Genomic DNA, 14,220 nt, shown 5'->3' on the forward strand with positions numbered 1-14,220 from the left:
GCAAAGGGGTAGGTATCGACTCAGGAAACTTGCAGTGATGAGTGTATGAACTTATCGTAGCCCCAGTCGAGAGCGTGGAAACCACTCTTCTGTGATGTGCGTCTACTAGCGGATAGTTACGCACAGCATTTGACTGAATTTGGGTAACTCTGGATGTCGTGTGTAAAGTAATTTTTAAAAGACCATTCACTGGGCCAGGCATGGTGGCTTATGCCTGTAATCCCAGTGCTTTGGAAGGCGGAAGCTGGAGGATCACTTGAGCCCAGGAATTGGAGGCTGCAGGGCTGCAGTGAGCCGTGATTGTGCCACTGCACTCCCGCCTGGGTAGCAGAGTGAGACCCTGTCCCAAGAAAAAAACAAACAAAAGCTATTCCCCTGAAGCCACTGGCTTAGGGGTGGCTGTAATTGAACATGTGGCCTCTCATCCAAGTTCGTTTTAATCTGTGATGAGCAGACTAGGAACCTCGCAGTAGAAAACCCACCAGTGAGCTCAGCGGCACACACTCACAGCCCAGCAGTGTTTGCAGAGGGGAAGGCCCAGAATGCTTGGGGGCTTCGGGATCCATCCTTTGCCGAGAGAATTCTCACAGGGGAGGGAGAACCTTGCGGCTCCTTGGGAGTGAGAGGAGCAACCTCAGCATGATGTTCGCACGTACCCCGGGGACTGGGTGGTGACACCATGCATGCCCACGAGGGTGGGGATCTTTGTGGAGTTCACGGATGGATCCCAAAGGCCCAGAACGGTATGGCACGCTTTTCTGCGAGGGGTCAGAGTGTGTTTCTGGCCGTGTGGGGCGTGGGATGTCTCATGCCGCTGTGAAGCCGCTCGCTCTGCTGTCGTGCTGAAAAGCAGGCATCTTATTTGTGGACACTGACATTTGAGTTTTATGTAATTTTCTCATCATGAAATGTTGTTCTTTTGTTATTTTTCTGTTTTAAAATGTAAAACCCATTCCTGGCTCACAGGCTGCATAGAAGCAGGTGGAGAGCTGGGCTGGGTTGTGGGCCCTTGCGTGCCACCCCCTGACCTGGAGCGTGTTTGCCCTGGGAAGGAATGTGACGAGGTTGTATAGCGAGGCAGTGGCTGAATGGGGAGAGGCCTGGGCCCTGCACAGAGGAGCTGAGGTGTGAGGCTGCCTGCGAGGGAGGTGGCTGACCAGGCTTGGTACTAGCAGGCTGTTTGGGGAGGAGGCCCTGTGGGGGAACAGCGCTGGCCTCAGCCGCAGGAGGGCTTGGCAGCCATGGTCTTCCTGCTGCAGTCTGTGTGATTTTGGGAGGACTGGGGGACAAAGAGATGGCCAGATTGGAGTGTGTGTGGCAGAGGGGCGGTGCCTCCCTTCAGAGCCATGAGCGTCAGGGTACTTGGTGAGAGGCCAGGTCCCAGGTGAGGGGGTGGGCCGAGGGCGAGTCAGGGAGGGAGAAGCCTCGGGATGCCGAAGGGCAAGAGGAGAGCAGGGTGATGAGGGCGGGGCCACAGGGAGGTGCCCTGGTGGGACTTCTGGTGGTATTCTTGGGGAGAAAGATCACGGAAGTGAGGAGGGTTCAGCTGTGGAGGTGCTGGGATGACTGATCCGAGTGACCGTGGTCTAGACAGGGTTTTAACCCTGGACTGAAGAAAGTGCCGGTGAGAGGTCAAGGCAGGAGATGAAGACCTGGGGTGACAGGTGCCCCTGGCACTTCCTACCCCCAACCTGGGAGATGGTCCCCAGGGGCACCTTCACTGCGGGCTGGCCCTCATGCACGCCAGCCAAAACCCCTGCCCATCTTCTGGGGGCTTCTGGAGCAGAGCAGAGGCCCCGGGGACCATTAGGATGGCTGCAGGGAGGGGAGGTGTGAAACACTTGCCACGTTCAGGTGCCCACGCAGCCAGGAGCTTGCCTGTAGGGCTCGTGTCTGACACCTGGGAGATGAATTTCAGTCTGACGGTGGATCTGGATCTAGATGGCTTGCTTGGGATTCAGCAGTGAGTGGGAAGAGACCGCACTTGAGGATGGGCTTAGGTGAGGGTTTGGAACATGCCTGAAGAGTTTGGCAGGCAAGGATTTGGTCGTAGCAGGTGGGTCACATCGTGTATTGGGAGGGTTTTGCTGTTTTTATCCTAAAGACATACTTATTTGCAAACCTTTTGTTTTGGAACAGTTTGAGATGTGTACATATGTGGCAGAGAGAGCGTAGGGAGTAGGAGTAGCCCAGTTTCTCCTGTTGTTGACAAGACGCCTGACCGCAGTTCCTGGCACAGCGTTGGGCATGCCCAGCTGACTCAGCAGGTGAACTGTGTCACGAAGCCAGTGATTCTGCTCTGATAAAACGGAAAGTCCACGGAAAGCACTTCCGTTGTATTTTGAAGTTGGTGATTGTTGAGGGATTATTTGAGTTGCTAGTTGAACTAGTTGCTTTTTTCATGCAACACTGTAAGAGAATAATTGACGAATTATTGACGTCTCTTACTAAATGAATGAAGTTAGCCTGTCACCTCAAAGAAGTCAACTAACAGTGTTTGTTGCCAGTGATAAAGTCTGAGCTGTCAAGTAAAGTTGGAATTTTGGAAAGTTTGTCTCTGCCACCATGAGCCCGAGAGCTCCCAGTAAAGAGGATGCCAGTGCTAGTGCTGACGAACTGTATGCCTTTGGTATTAGAGACGGAACAGAATTCGCAAGAGCTGCCTAATTCGGTGAACCAGCATTTTCCAGACGATTGATGCAGGATCATGCCTGGGTAAAAGATCCGTTTACACTACAAGTCAAGCCAATGGATTTTAAAGCCATAAAGTGCAGAAGCTCATGGATACAGTTCAGATTCCACATTGCAAACAGCCTTTAAGGAAAAATAAAACACACTTGTTGCGTTTTGGTGTGGTGTTAAAGAAGAATCTCCACAATTATCTGAAGAGGCTGTTAAAATACTTTTCCCTCGTCAAACTGCATCTCCTTGTGAGACTGCATTTTATTTTATTTTATTTTGTACTTTTTGTAGAGACAGGGTTTTGCCATGTTGCCCAGATTGGTCTCGAACTCCTGGACTCATGGAATCTGCCCCCCGGGCCTCTTAAAGTGCTGGGATTACAGGCATGAGCCACTTTGCCCGGCGAGGCTGCATTTTTGTCATATGCGTCGGCCAAAACAAGGTACCACAGCAGACCGCAAGTGGAAGCAGATCGGAAACGCCAGTTGTTTTCAGTTAAGCCGGGCATTAGAGATTTGTAAAAATGTAAACCAGTGTCCCTCTTCTCACACGGTTTTGTTGTTGTTCTTTGGAAGCTATAGATATTTTTCATAAAACTTGTTTTGTATGTATTATGAATGTCCCCTTTCAAACTTGTGTTCAAAGTTGGTCCCCAGTGTCACAGTATTAAGAGGTGGGTCTGTTAAGAGGTGATTGGATCCTGGGGGCTCAGCCCTCAGGAATGCGTTAGTGCAATTATAGACTCATGAGCTCTCCTTGTGGTGGGTTAGTGATCATGAGAGGGGGTCTGTAATAAAAGCCAGTTTGGGTGTCTCTTGTATCTCCACCAGCAGGAAGGCACCCCCAGATAGGGCCCTGGGAGCTTGGACTTCCCAGCCTCCTGAACTATAAGAAATACATTTCTTAGGCCGGGCACAGTGACTCATGCCTGTAATCCCAGCAGTTTGGGAGGATGAGGCGGGCGTATTAGCTGAGGTCGGGAGTTCAAGACCAGCCTGACCAACATGGTGAAACCCTGTCTCTACTAAAAATAAAAAAATTAACCTGGTGCAGTCACGTGCGCCCGTAATCCCAGCTACTCTGGAGGCTGAGGCAGGAGAATCACTTGAACCCGGGAGGTGGAGGTTGCAGTGAGCTGAGATCATGCCATTGCACTCCAGTCTGGGCTGCAGAGCGAGACTTGATCTCATCAAAAAAAAATTAATAAATAAATTTTTTTCCTTTATGTAATAAATTACCAGTCTCAGATATTCAGTTATAGCAACAGAAAATGGACTAAGGCAGCGTTGATATGTAATGTGTTGATTTGTATGATTTTTAAATGAACTAACAAATATTCAAACATTTTTTGTTCTAATTTCAAATATGGCAAATATTGATAGGTATAATTTATACAAGTACAAGCTCTTCGGGACCCTCAGTAGCTTTAGGATGGTGAAGAGGACCCTGAGGCCGGAAAGTCAGAACTACTGCCTTAGAGCCTACACGTTTCTTAAGATGTATCCCTAGAAATTATGCATGCTCAGGTGAAATTATGCATGCTAATATGTTCAGGTTTGGAATTTGACCACTCACTTACACATTTGAATTTTTCTCCCCTTTCCCCCGCAAGCACACGTTTGGAGGGCCGTCTTAAAGAAACAGCCACGCTGCCCGAATGATGCCAAGAATAAGTGGAAGCCGTCGGGAGAAGTGTTCTTGCTTCTTTCTGATTTCCTGCTTACCTAGTATCTAATTGGTCATTTCCAGTCTTCTTTCCTGTTATTTCCCATCTCATTCTTGTACGTTCCACTTCAGACTGATTTAGGGCAAAAGAAGTAAGCTGAGACTTTTTCACGTATATCGGTTTAATAAAAATTGACTTCTTCGTGTCAGTTCATCCTGTCTTTCTCATTATTTCTTTGTTTCTAGACTTACATCCCAAGAGGATTTGACTAAATGGAATGATTAATATCTTGGCAGTTTCCTCGTTTCTGGAGATTTAGCTTTTTACCAGGTACTGCTCAGTCTCGTCTTTAAATGGGAGTTCCTGTCCTGATTTTTATGGCTCTTTGGACTTGCCATTCCAACTCAGGTGGCCTGGGAGTCTCCACACGGAAGCCATCCGAGGAGAAGGGCGGTAGGACGAGCTGGGGACGGGCTGGGAGCTTGGTGGCTGTGGTCCCTCCTTGTCACTTTACTGTCTCAGGCATCTTCCCTCCCCGGTCGCAGGTACTGTGACTGCTTAGGATGGCGCCTCACTCGTGCATGTTCCTGGGCGTTCCCCACTCAGTTCCTGAGTGCAGTGCAGGCCCTGTGCTAACTTTTTGCCAGCAGGGAATATACTCAGTTCATATTTTTGTCATCCATAAAGTGAGGTAGGTCCCTTTAAGACATGTAAGGAGTATCTATGGCTGTGGAATGCATCTTTTTAGACTGGCTGCTCTGCATGGATCTGATGACGGTAGGTACTGTGATTCACACCACGTCAGAGCCCCGCTCTGGGAGGTGACACATCTGGGCTATATTGTTCCACTTCCTGTGGAAATAACTGCGTCCAAGTCAGATGCAGCCTTAGGGCTTTTCTGAAGGGTTGATAGAAGAAACAGCTCTATGAAGAATGTCTGCTCTAAAAGTACTGATGGGAACAAACCCGTTACATTATAAGACCCCCTAATGATGCCTGTGATGTGGCTTAGACAGCGGCAGAGGAGATCCTGGTGTTGAAGGAGGCCCTGGTGTTGAACACAGGGAGCCTTGCTTGACTTTCCTTGCCGCTGGTTTTCATGTGATACTGATAATCTATAGCAGTTTGTTTTTAACTTTTGCTGTTAAAGCCAAGTTTTATGCCCAGTTACAGTGGGTTTCCTTTTATTCCTCTTCTAATGGCTTTGTGGTTTTGTTTTATGGGTGTCCAGTATTTTTGAAATAGTAATAGCAAAATTCAATACCTTTGCAGCTGTGCGCTTCACCAAATGACCAACTGCCGTTAGCCTTCGCTGCCAGTGGATGGGCACTGTCAGGTGTGTCAGTCACACGGATTCCATGTTCGTGAACTGAGCAGTTAGATTTGTCACTTAATTATAGCACAGTCCTTCCTGAAATCAGGACATGGGCACAACACACTTTGAAAACCTTAATCCTTGGTTTTTAAATAGGATTTCTGACATTCATCATTGTGCATTGGGGAATGACGTCGGTGGTGCGTTCTCACTGGACTCATCACAGACATATTCACTGGGTGTGGTGCAGGCCGGGCCCGGTGCCCGGCCATGAACACAGCCATGCCGATTCCTGTCCTCGTGAAGCTCACCTTCTAGCAGGAGACACTAAGCAAGAGAAACCTTTCAGATGTGTAGTAAGTCAGACAGTAGAGCCGGAAAGGCTGTTGTGCACATCAGTGTTGCCGAGGCATCCAGGAGGCGTGCAGGGGCAGCCAGCCCCGTGGTAGGGCCCTGAGCTGGGTGTGTCCCTGAGAAGCACAGTTCGGAGGCCCAAATGCAGGCGCCGAACGTGGCGGGGAGGAGAGCCCGAGGCGCTGCAGAGGGCCCATGAGATGGGAAACCCTCGGAGGGCTTGGAGCAGATAAGGGACGTAGCCTGGCGTGTGTTTTTATTTTTATATGACGCCTTGAGCGCTCTTTATTGTGATCACAGCAGAGGTGCAGGTGGCAGTGAGATGGCCGCGTGTGAGCCAGGGGCTGGCCTGGGTCTAGGTTGGGAGTGCTGGGCTGGGAAGACGAGGCCGGATCAGGGTGAGGGAGAGGAGAACCCAGGAGGACTGAAGTTTTGGCCTGAGCATCTGGGAAGTGGGTGTTGCTTTAAATTGAGGTGGAAAGTGTGGGAGAAGCAGGTTGGTTTGGGGTGGGTGCCAGGAGTTCAGTTTGGACGTGTTAGAATGGAGATGACCCCCTAGGGGAGACGCCTAGTAGGTGGTATGCTGTGTGGCTTGGAGTTCACGTGCGAGGTCTGAGCCGTATGCGCCATTGGTGTGGAGATGTATCTGAAGCCACAGGTTGATGAGCCGCTGGGTCAGTGCTGACTGAGCAGAGGTCCCAGGGCCATGCCCTGGGTATCCTCAAGTTAGGAAGTGGATGTGGGACCAGCAGAGAGAGTAGAGGAGTGGGGGCCAGGCAGGGAGGACAGCATGGGGAGGAGCTGGAATGAGACCCTCAGGCCTTGGGGTGGGGAGAGTACGGGCAGCATTTGGGCTGGAGCAGTTTTTGGGGAGTAACTGAGTGACAGCCCGAAGCGGGGGATCTTGAGGGGATGTGAGCACCGAAAATGGAGACCGCAAGTACAGGTGGGGGGTGTCTGAGGAATTCTATCTAAAAAGGAACAGCGAAATGGGGCTGCGGCTGGAGGGGCAGGAAGGAGGGCGGCAGGCAACGTGGGGGAAGGGTGTGTGAGGGTGATGCTGAGGGACCAGGGGGAGGGGTGCTGACTGGGTGCGGGGCACATGCCCAAGGAACGTTCTTGGGAACTGAGAGGGAGGAGAGCAGGATCACCCACTGAGCCTGAGGCGCAGAGGGTCCAGGAGCAGGGAGAGTTTGCAGGGCTGGGCAGGGCTGGGCAGGCTGGGCGGGGCTCGTGGCATCAGGCACACCTGAGGTTGATTGGCTGTGGATTCTCTCCCTATCCCTGCCCGGATGTGTGGGTCCCCATGCCTTGGTGGCTGAGAGGTGGATTTAAGGCCGGGTTAAAGGTGGTTCTGTCAAGTTTATCAGGATTTGATGTCGTTGACCTTGTCTGTAGACACATCACTTTGTTTTAGAAACAGTTTCACAGGTAATAAATAAATAAGGCCTATGGAAAGCTCAGCAGTCCAGGAGGGCGGAGTGGACAGGAGAGTGGGGCTCGCGCGGTTGGAGCGTCCCTGCTCTGGGTAGCCTGAGGTTTGCTGTTCGTCATCCCCGACTGTCTTGTACGTGTTTGCACACATGGACAGATGACCACACGTGGACACCATGTTTAGGAAGCAGAATTGGGATCATAATCGTCTGCACTGCTGTGCACCTTTCCACTTGTATGCCTTCCTGTTGCTGTCATGTTCTGGAGATCTTCCGTTTTGTTTCACGTGATTAAATCGGTCTCATCCATATGAATGACTCTGTGGAGTCTGGCAGTCTGGGTGGGCATGGATTCTTCACCACTCCTGTTCTACTGGACATTCAGGGTGTTACTCTGGGCTGTAGGCCCTGCTTTTCCATATGTGCCCTGAGCCCTGCACCTTTTGGTGGACTTGGTAGGGTTCTGAATAGTCGTCACAGTAAGAGGCTTGCTTGAGCATTAGTCTCAGTCCAGCTGTTTTATTGTATTAAGACTGGACTATCCCCAGGACTTCTGAGAAATGGCAAATTTAATTTGCCAAAATAGCAACCACAGGCATTGCTGTGTTCCAGTTTTCTTGGGCTTGTTGCCCTAGTTTTTTCTATTGAAATCTTTACTGTTAGCAGAATTTTAAATGACTCGATCCTGGCAACAGAGGCGTTCTGAGTAAACAACTTGAATAGTGTGTGGTGTCCTCATTTGGAAGAGGTTAGGATTCAGGATTTTATGGTGAATGCAGAGTATTTTCTGAAGCTATTTGCAGAGCTTTTAGAAACTAGGAAAAAGCTTGAATTGGACATTTAAAGCTATTTCCACCAGCCCCTTAAGGGAGGCAGGAATTTAACCTGGACTCTGGGGACCCAGGGCCAAACGTTTGTGGAAGTGCCTCAGGGCATATCCTTGGGTTTAGTCTGGCTGCATGTGGTGGGCTCCAGAATACCCTGTTTTGAACCAGGTGGTTGGTTATTTTCCCGTGCTTTGAGGAAGTCCAAGGCAGACAGCCTGGGCCTGGGTGGCAGCTCCCTGGATGGGAGAGGCCTGGGCTCCTTCCTTCCAGGGCTTTGCTCCTCGGTGCCAGCTCCTGCTGTCTCTTTCCATGCCTGGCACCAGTGGGAGGAGGAGTAAGGAAGAAGGGACAAGGCCAGAGGCCAGGGCCCCTGAAGGAGGTTTCCCCGGGGGCTTCCGTATGCCACTTCCAGGCTTGTGTCACAGCCTGCTGTGGGACAGGCTGGCAAGGGAAGTCCATGTCTGATGCCCCGCACACCTAGATGTCAAGTGCTCTTCCATGAGCTCTGGGGAGAGCAGTTACTGGCAGCAGCAGCCAGGAGTCTCTGGGATTAGGGGAGCCTCTGAAACTGCAAAGTTTTGTCTGTACTTTTTCCTGGAAAAGGTTCTTTTTTTTTTGTATTTCAAGTAGAGATGGGGTTTCACTGTTAGCCAGGCTGCTCTCCAACTCTGACCTCAGGTGATCCGCCCACCTCCTCCTCCCAAAGTGCTGGGATTACAGATGTGAGCCACTGCACTCGGCTGGCAATAATAGTATAATTGTACATTTTATTTTAATTTTATTGTTTTTTGGTTTTTGTTTTGTTTTTTTTGAGACAGATCTCGCTCTGTCACCGAGGCTGGAGTGCAGGGGCACGATCTCGGCTCACTGCACCCTCTGTCTCCTGGGTTCAAGTGATTCTCCTGCCCTGGCCTCCCGAGTAGCTGGGATTACAGGAGTGCGCCATCACGCCCAGCTAATTTTTGTGTTTTTAGTAGAGACGGGGTTTCACCATGTTGGTCAGGCTGGTCTTGAACTCTTGACTTCATGATCTGCCTGCCTGAGTCCCCCAAAGTGCTGGGATTACAGGTGTGAGCCACCGCGCCTGGCTTTTTTTTTTTTTTTTTTGTATTTTTAGTAGAGATATGTTCACCATGTTGGTCAGGCTGGTCTTGAACTCCAACCTCAGGTGATCTGCCCACCTTGGCCTCCCAAAGTGCTGGGATTACAGGCGTGAGTCAGCACACCTGGCCCGAAAAGGTTCTGTAGTGTTTTTTTTTTTTCTTTTTTTTTTTTAAGGTTCTGAAAGCAATCTGTGACCCCAAAATGTTTTAAATGCACCAATGCCAAGGTTGGTTGGGTGGTTTTTGACTGAGGACTACTGGTTTCATTAAGAAGTTTAGTTGGCTGGGTACGGCGGCTCATTCCTATAATCCCAGCACTTTGGGAGTCCGAGGTGGGCGACTCACCTGAGGCTGGGAGTTCGAGACCAGCCTGATCAACGTGGTGAAACCCCGTCTCTACTAAAAATACAAAATTAGCCAGGCGTGGTGGCGCGTGCCTGTAATCCCAGCTACTCGGGAGACTGAGGCAGGAGAATTGCTTAAACCCAGGAGGCGGAGGTTGCAGTGAGCCGAGATCTTGCCATTGCACTCCAGCCTGGGCAACAAGAGTGAAATTCTGTCTCCAAAAAAAAAAAAAAAAAAGGTTTAGTTTTATCCCTTTAATAATTTTTTTTGCTTCTGGTTCTTAATTTGGAAAAAAGGCAGCTGTATTGGTGACATGTAGCTTTGATCTTCAAGCTGACTACCAGCGACTCTGAGCTGAAAGATCCTCTTCAGAGGACACAGGTGTAGCATCACCACATAAGTTTCATGCTAGTTGCGCCTGCCAGGGCACCTCAGTCAGGCCGTGCGGCTTCTGCTTCCCTGGAGCAGCTCCGAAGGCTGAGCACGACCCCAGTGTTGATCTTAGCACCAGTGTTTGAAGAATGTGAGCGTGCGTAGGTGGAGTTGGAATGGACCCTACCCCCACAGCTTAGATCTGCATATTTTCCTGTCCGATCCTTTTTTAGAAGTATACTTCTTTTTCTTTTTGAAAAGGTAATAAATGCACATGATAAAAATGGAAACGTTATTCAAGGATGAAAAGTGAAAAATAATTTCCTTTTCACCCATGTCCCAGGCTGTTGTTGGTCTTGTATATCTTAACCCCGAAATACTCTGTGCATATCTAACATACTTCTTAAAAATAAAGCATGTCATCAGCACTGCCCTCGTCCACACTGCCCTACTCCGTTGATATTCACAGGATCCTGCACCTTGGGAGCCGCTTCTCAGGGGCTCTTGTTGACTCCTGAAGATGTGCGTGGTATATTCATCCTTAGCTGTGCAATGCTGACATCCATTCTTTTGCTGCTAAAAACAATGCCTTAAGTTGTTTTGTTATGGTTTTTTTTTTGTGTGTAGGTCTTTGCACACACATGTGAATGTACGTGCTGGCGGAATGCTGTGTGGGGCATGGCCAGGTTAAGGGCTGTGGCCATTTAGCATTTTGATAGCTGTTACCTTTCAAAGAGGTTGTACCCATTTACACCCCCAGCCAAAGTGCAACAGCCGTGTTTTCTGCTATCTTCTGGCTAAGTGTATCATACTTTGTGGTTTTTGCCAGTCTGATTGGTGAAAAATGGTGTCTTATTTAAATTTTTTTTAAAAAAATTACAGAACAGATTGACTTTCTTTTTTTTTCTTTTCTTTTTTGAGACGGAGTCTCATCCTGTTACCCAGTCTGGAGTGCAGTGGTGTGATCTCAGCTCACTGCAACCTCCGCCTCCACGGTTCAAGTGATTCTCCTGCCTCAGCCTCCCGAGTAGCTAGGACTACAAGTGCGTGCTGCCACTCCCGTTTAATTTTTTGTATCTTTAGTAGAGATGGGGTTTCACCATGTTGGCCAGGCTGGTCTCGAACTCCTGACCTCGTGATCCGCCTACCTTGGCCTCCCACAGTGCTGGATTACAGGCGTGAGCCACCATGCCTGGCCTGACTATCTTTCCATAACTTCTTTTTCTGGAATTTCATTTTCATTTCGTTATGCTCATTTTTGATTAGGTTGATTTTTTTTTTTTTTTTTTTTTTGACGGAGTCTCGCTGTGTTGCCCAGGCTGGAGTGCAGTGGTGCGATCTCAGCTCACTGCAACCTCCGCCTCCTAGATTTAAGCAATTCTCCTTTCTCAGCCTCCCTGGTAGCTGGGATTACAGGCGTGTACCACCATGCCCTGCTAATTTTTGTATTTTTAGTAGAGACAGGGTTTCGCCATGTTGGCCAGGCTGGTCTTGAACTCCTGACCTCAGGTGATCCACCCGCCTTGACCTCCCAAAGTGCTGGGATGACAGATGTGAGCCACCATGCCTGGCCGAGTTTCCTAGTTTTGATTTTGATTTTCCTATTTGCATTTCTGTGGTGTAGTTTAGCATGTTCTTCTGGCCTCTGTATTTCCTGTCACTTAGGAAGTATTAGGATTCTAGAAGCTTAATTAGGTTGAGCATTTTTGTTTGTTAGTTTGGTAGGGGAGCCTCCCACATAGATGGTGTTGAATTCTTCATTAATGAGGCAGGGTAGTGTGTGTTTTTCTTTTTCTGATGGTAACAGCCGCCTCTGTTACCTAGATTCTTGATTCATCAGGGATTGCAAAATGATGACTGTTCTTTTGTTGGAATACTTTTATACAGAGAAACATTCTGTTGCTTATGATTTGGTTTTTCAGTGATATGATTTGTATAGAAAGGCAGAATAAATGCTTTTTTTATTACCATTAAAAAAGTAAAGGCTTAATAATATTATGAGCTCATGAATTTAAAAATATTTCCCTTTCAATCCAGTGAAGTTGTTACCGTTGTTGATAGTCTGCTTTTCCTTGTTCACAAGGGCATCAGGGATGACAGAATTGCACACAAGGCAAGGTGTTCTCAGAAGGAACTCTACCGGCCGGGCACGGTGGCTCACGCCTGTCATCCCCATCCCAGCACTTTGGGAGGCTGAGGTGGGCGGATCACCTGAGGTTGGGAGTTTGAGACCACCCTGGCCACATAGTGAAACCCCCTCTCTACTAAGATACAAAAAGTAGCCAGGTGTGCTGTTGGGCACCTATAGTCACAGCTATTCGGGAGGCTGAGGCTGGAGAATCGCTTTAACCCGGGAGGCAGAGGTTTCCTTGAGCTGAGAACCTGCCACTGCACTCCAGCCTGGGCAACAGAGTGAGACTCTTATCTAAAAAAAAAAGAAAAAGAAAGAACTCTACCACTTGGTATGGCCACTGAATGAACACTGTAACATTGGTTTTTGTTAGTTTTTGAAAGTTGTTACATTTGTTTTTTATATGTACTCCCAGTTCCTTCCAGTTTCAAGCAGTTACCTTGTGTCTGCGTTTAGCACATAGCCTTGCATACGGCTCCTTCATCTCCTCTGTCTCAGTTCTGTCTGGAGATAGGGCGCTCCGCTAGCCGCTCTTCCTGATGCCTCTCCAGTGGTTTGGTTTTCCGAAGCTTGTTTGTTGCTAGTGCCTTCAGGAGGGGATTTTGGGAATATTGTCCTCTGAGGACTGGATGCTGCCTTTATACTTGAAAGTAGTTTTGTCTGGATATAAAATTTTTGGCTCACATTTCTTTCCTTGTGTGTCTTAAATATGCTAATCCTTTTTTTCTGTTGGAGTTTGATAATCTAATTTTCTTTCCATTATAAGTCACCTAATCTTTTGCTTGGATGGCTAAAGGAATTTTTCTTTAAATAATGTTTTTGTTGGGCTGGATCTTGGTGTTGGTGATTCTGTTTTTGTTTTTTTCCCCTAGGTTGTGGTGTATCCTTTTTTTTTTTTGAGACTGAGTCTCGCTCTGTCACCCAGGCTGGAGTGCAGTGGCGCGATCTCTGCTCACTGCAAGTCCGCCTCCCGGGTTTACGCTGTTCTTCTGGCTCAGCCTCCTGAGTAGCTGGGACTACGGGCACCTGCCACCTTTCCCGGCTAGTTTTTCTTATTTTTTAGTAGAGACGGGGTTTCACCGTGTTAGCCAGGATGGTTTCGATCTCCTGACCTCGTGATCCGCCCGTCTCGGCCTCCCAAAGTGCTGGGATTACAGGCGTGAGCCACCGTGCCTGGCCAGTTTTCATTGTTAGCATCTCCTATTATACATGTGTTGGGTCTTCTTTTCCTGTCTTATGTGCTACTTTTTCTTGAGCTTTTTTCATCTTTCACTTCTTTTTTATTCTTGAAAATTTTGTCATTTTGTTTTTCTTAAGGCACCATTGTGTTTATTTGTTCTAAGATTCTTCTAGTTTAGGCTTCATTTCTGAAGTTATTTTTTCTTTTCTTTCTAATATATTCTGAGTTCTAGCACCTTGTTTCTGAGTTTTTCTAATGCTGGTTTCTGGTTAATGGTATGTTATGTGTTTAATGTATTTCAGTTTGTTTTGAATTATCAGGTTTTTTTTCTTTTTTAGTTTTCATCTTTTTGGGGGACATATGTTTCTAGAATGTTTTCATTGTCTGCAGTGATGTTATTTTGCTTCTTATTCTTTTAAGAAATATGTTATTTTTGCATGATATTTGGCCTCAGTACTTTCTGTTGCTCATTTTTATATGACTTTTTCTTTTCTGAGTGCTCAGAACGGAGGCTTGGTTTAGAATCGTTTCTGTAATTTCAGTGTTTTGGGGTTCTTTCCTGTGTTGTTTTTTGAAAGTTTTAAAAATGCAGCAACTTATTTTCTCAGCTCTCTAGGCTCCATTCTCCCCTCCCACCTTTCATTAGCTTTCATGTTCCTTGGTCTCTAGTTTCCATGCCCTGCACATTTTGTATTCAATTCCAGGCCGTTTCTTTTCAATGTGTTTGGCCTAAAAGGGAGCTTTGGATAATGAGTTTTGAGAGGGCTTGGGGTCCAGAACACTTGGGCCTCTGGGTCAGCCCCGCAGGCCCC

General features: G+C 48.1%; 1 protein-coding gene across 25 annotated transcripts in view; it reads left to right on the forward strand.

Annotated features, from left to right (window-relative positions):
- Window positions 1-14,220, forward strand: part of BANP (BTG3 associated nuclear protein) — a 127,987-nt gene that overhangs the window by 6,913 nt on the left and 106,854 nt on the right. The window contains exon 2 of one of the 25 annotated variants that reach the window (XM_033219289.1): window positions 2,140-2,267. The exons of the other annotated variants lie outside the window; for them this stretch is intronic. The gene's annotated coding sequence lies outside the window, so the exon portion shown is untranslated. The remainder of the gene's footprint in view (window positions 1-2,139; window positions 2,268-14,220) is intronic. 25 annotated transcript variants of the gene reach the window in all.

This window comes from Trachypithecus francoisi, unplaced genomic scaffold (genome assembly GCF_009764315.1).
Source record: "Trachypithecus francoisi isolate TF-2019V2 unplaced genomic scaffold, Tfra_2.0 Lachesis_group10, whole genome shotgun sequence".
NCBI classification, from domain to species: Eukaryota; Metazoa; Chordata; class Mammalia; order Primates; family Cercopithecidae; genus Trachypithecus; species Trachypithecus francoisi.